We start from the raw sequence: 4,738 nt of genomic DNA, 5'->3' as shown, positions 1-4,738 counted from the left end.
CAAAGACGAATGTATGACTCTACTGTGTGGGACACACTGCAGGGGATAGTTGGGAGCTGTATGGATGAGGGAACATTCCCCAGGGAACAAAGAAATTCACTTGGATTATTATTTCTCTACTTACCCAATCCCCCAATTAAACTGTATTTTGAAGGAAATAAATGATTAATTTCCCTCTGCCCTGAATATCTTGTGTGTTTTAATGCTACTTTAAATATATTCAAAGAGAGGGAATGACCCTTGGTAAACAGACAAGGACATTGAACAACTGTTCATCCATTCTGTCAGCCAACTGACTGAAAATGCAAAGTCACAGGATTACTGTCCTAACTTTTGGAGATACAGAAATAAATATGGGGGGTGGGGGGCTTTCCCTTGTTGTTTATCAGGGAAGGCATGTATTTTAGCATTCTTAACACTGGGACGAGTTAGATGGTTGAGAAAACTGAACTTAAAATGCCGAATGGTGTGGATGATCACTAGGCTGTTCAGAGAAGGCAAGATTTGAACAGATAGTAGTTGAATAGAAACAAAGAGTAGGAGTTTTCTAGATGGGCCAGGATAGGAAGGGCATTCTAAGCAGAAGGAATTGCATAAAGACATAACAGCATGAGATAATAATAATAACTCGTATTTATTCAGCGTTTACTATATGCCTGGGCTAGGTTAAGCACTTTTCAAGCACTATTTCAATTACTCATTGAAATCACTTAATGACACAAGTACTATTATTATGCCTACTTAATATATGATAAACTGAGGCTTTGAGAATTAAATGATGTGTTCTAGTCAAATAGCTAACAAGTAATGGAGGTGGGACTCAAACTCAGGTCTTATTTTTTATTTCTTTTCCTGAAACTGAGCTATTGATGCCATATTGCTACATGGTACATGACCCGGAGGTGTGGAGTCAGGATAAAAAGACACTCCATATTGGGCAGGGACCCTCCAGCTGCCATACACAGATGAGTGGAGTGTTTATCGCACTGTGAGCAAGGGAGTGAGATGACTATAGGGATGTTTTCAAAAGATTCCTTTTGTAGCAGTTGCACAGACAGGATTGATGAAGAATACCTTGGAGGGAGGGAAAGCTGAGAGAATAGGTGGAATTTTCTATCCTGATGATAAACAATGAGAGCTAAATAAAGGCAACTCTGTGGAGATGATATGTGGAGGATTGATTTGCAAAATATGTAGCATTAACGAGCTGTGTGACATGAGCAGAGGAGAGAGGACTCAGAGAAATGCCAGCCTCCTGCTTGGTTGGGAGACTTAGTGAATTGAATAACCTATAGCCAAATTCTGTAAACAGAACAGCTAACAACGACTACTGATGATCTGCTCTCTCTCAGCATCAATCAGCTGTTCCCGGGTTCCTACATTTTGAGAGGAGGTGAGCAAATGCAGAACAACACAGCTAACTTCAAGGCTGTAGGAGCCTCCACACAGGTCAGGAGAGAGCAAAGCAACACAAACAACCCTCCAACCACACCTGGGTCCTACTTTTTGAGGGGATTGGAGGGGGAACACAGGCAATGGGTGCTACAGGAGATCAGGAGAGAAATGCTCACCAGGGGCTGGATTTATGCAGGAGATGGAAAGGCTGTAATCTTAGAAGATGGGAGGACACCTGAGGCAGTCAGTGTGTTCAGGCAGTAAGGATTGGAGTTTACCTTTCCTGTAGAATCTGTCTGCAACATACAGATCAAATGGTACATTTCACTTGGATTGCAGAAACCCTTGAAGGAGGCCATATTAAGTGATTTGTTGTTGTGTATTTTCTGCATGTGTTTATGTGTTTAAATTGCTTCTCTAGGCATTCATGTGCATCAGGATTCCATGGGGTACACATTAACATTGAAATTACCAGATTCCACCCCAGGGATTCTGGGTCAGGAGAGATGGGGTGGAAGCAGGGGGGTCTGACCCATGAACAATAGCAGCCAAAGTGGTTCTGCTGCAAGTGTGTGAAGACCATACTTTGAGAAACACTGCTGCGGGACAGGTTTTATCAAGATAGTGACACCTGGGAAATTGCATATTAGAAAGTGCGAACAGTCAGCATTGTGATTTTTTTTTTAAATTGCAGTGGTCACTAGATACTATAATATGAAATAAAAACAAAAATCCTTTTAGATATTCAGATCAGAGCCTTCAAATCCTTTAAATGCCTTTTTAATTCCCTTAGTCTTCATCTTTCTCCCTTCTCCCTGCCTCACTGTGTCTCCTAAACTCTCACATTTTTTCTCTTTACTTTTTTCTTTGCTACTTGCGCAACTCCTGGATCTCCCTCACCTTCTCTGCATCCCTTTCGTAGCCTCTCACCCTCTCGCTATCCTGGTTTCACCTTACCTTTTCATTCTTTTTTGTTTTTCATTCCATCTTCTTTTATTATTGCAGCATCCATCTTATGTGGTGATTTTTCCATTGATTCATTTATTGCTTTCTATTGGCATTGGATTGTGTCAAATACTTTTTTGCATCTATTGAGATGACCATATGCATTTTCTCTTAATTCTGTTGACATGGTAAATTGCACTGATTGATTTTTGACTGCTAAATCAACTTCGCGTTTACTTGCTAAATCTTTGCATTTCCTTAGCCGTGATATGGCATTTTATATACCTACACTTATACAGACACATGCACACGCTGAATTAGCTTATAAGTTTTAAAGTATGTAATATGTGGTATGTGTCCTTGAAGCATATTTGTCTATACTTCTTAGTTTTTGTAAAGCCTTGGTCTAGTTTTGATAGAGGGTAATTCTGGCTTCATAAAATTAGTTGAGAAGTGTTTCTTACTCCTCTATTTTCTGAAATAATTTTTGTAGCATAGCAATTATTTCTTTCTTAAATGTTGGATAGAATTCACCAGTGATGCCATCTGGGCCAGGAGTTTTCTTTTTCAGAAGGTTTTTAATTATGAATATGATTTTTTTAATTGACAGAAGTCTATTTTTTTCTATTTCTTCCTAGGTTCGTTTTTTAAATTAGTGTTCTTTAAGAAATTTTACCACTTTATATAATTTTAAAAATGTATTGGAATAGAATTGCTCATAATATTTTCCTATTATCCTTTTTAATTTCTGTAGTATTTCTCATGATGTCCTCTCTTTCATTGCAGATATTACTAATTTATATCTTATATTTAATTTCTTCATCAGTTTAGCTGGGGGGGACTATTCTAGGTATTATGATTAATGAGTTGTGAAAATCTGATTTCTGTGTCATATGAAAGGAAAGAAGGTTAGCACTCCCCTTGACAATGCTGGAAGGGACCCCTGGCCTGACAACATGTATACAGTTAAGACATTGCCACCTACTTCATGGCAATGCCTTAAAGTTAAATATTGTTGGCCAGGTGCGGTTGCTCATGCCTGTAATCCCAGCACTTTAGGAGGCCTAGGTGGAAGGATTACCTGAGGTTGGAGGTTCAAGACCAACCTGGCCAACATGGTGAAATCCTGTTTCTATTAAAAAATACAACAATTAGCTATGTGTGGCGGCAGGCATCTGTAATCCTAACTACTGGGGAGGCTGAGGCAGGAGAATCACTTGAACCCGGGAGGCAGAGGTTGCAGTGAGCCGAGATCATGTCACTGCACTCCAGCCTGGGTGACAGAGAAAGACTGTGTCTTAAAAAATATATACATGTATATGATTTATAAGATATATATATATATAAGATTTTTTTTAAAAAAAGAAATTCTGATTTCTGTTATCTTTTCCCCCTTAATATGTCATGTTTGTTCCAGCAAAAAATTTTCTCAGCTGTACTCAAGTTGAAAACTATGTTTTGTTTTGTTTTCTTTAGCTCTGATCCCAGTTGAGATACTCTTTTTCTTTGGCTGAGCTGCTTTGGGTGTTTCAGCCAGAGATGTGGGCAGACACAATGTGGGGAATTTCTAACTGACTCCTTTTGTTCTGTGTCTCTTTTCTCTTCTCTTTTCTTCTTCTCATTTTCCATTTGCATCTGATTTCCCCATGGTCCATGGTAAAAACCGTAATAATGGCAACTCTCCATTATAATTCTCTCCACTGGCTGTGTACTACCCCTCCTAATCTGAGTGCTTCTATGAACTCTCCAATGCCTTCAGGTGTCTGTGCTTTTGTGTTATGTTCAGAGTTTATACTTGTCAGTTACAGGAAAGCTGGTCACGTATGATGCTACTTGGCCATTACCAAAAACCGATCTACGTCTTTCTCTGCCCTCATTTTTTAAAGAAGTTTTTGCTGAAAGGAGAATTTTAGATTTGTTTTGTTTTGATTGGGTTGGGCTGGGTTTTGCTTTCATTTGATTCTTTAAAGGTCTTGGTCCATTGTATATTATCTTGCATTGCTTCTGACAAGAAGTCTGCGGTCATTCTTATATATCTGCCCCTCTGTTTATAACGTACCTTTCTTCTCTTGCTTTTTAAAAATGTTCTGTTTCACAAATTGTTCTATAGAGATATGATTACAATGTGCTTCTGCATGGCCTTCTCTAGGCTTATCCTGCTTGGGATTTCTTAAGTTTCTTGGCTTTGTGAATTGTAATAAAGAGTTTGACTTTACTTTTTGAAGTTTCAGTGCTGACAGCTTTTAATCCCTTGGATTCCCTCCTCTCCTTCTGCCTGCCTCTAGTAAAACTGATAAGAAAGCCCAGTGCTCCCTTCTTTGGTGAACCTTCACCCCTCCTCATTTCTTAAACACAGTTAAAACCCCAAGTCAGCTTCCTTTTCTTCCCTCTTATCCCA

The 4,738-nt window shown here is 39.0% G+C and overlaps 1 non-coding gene across 1 annotated transcript; it reads left to right on the top strand.

Moving 5' to 3' along the window:
- The first annotated feature begins 3,226 nt into the window (after positions 1-3,226).
- On the top strand, positions 3,227-3,357 carry LOC129030987 (U6atac minor spliceosomal RNA). The gene has a single exon (XR_008500876.1). It is a non-coding gene; the product is annotated as a U6atac minor spliceosomal RNA (small nuclear RNA).
- Positions 3,358-4,738: the final 1,381 nt, after the last annotated feature.

The sequence above is a fragment of the Pongo pygmaeus genome, chromosome 12 (genome assembly GCF_028885625.2).
Source record: "Pongo pygmaeus isolate AG05252 chromosome 12, NHGRI_mPonPyg2-v2.0_pri, whole genome shotgun sequence".
Taxonomy (NCBI): Eukaryota; Metazoa; Chordata; class Mammalia; order Primates; family Hominidae; genus Pongo; species Pongo pygmaeus.
Note: the sequence above shows the minus strand (reverse complement) of the source record. Positions and strands in the feature narration are given on the sequence as shown.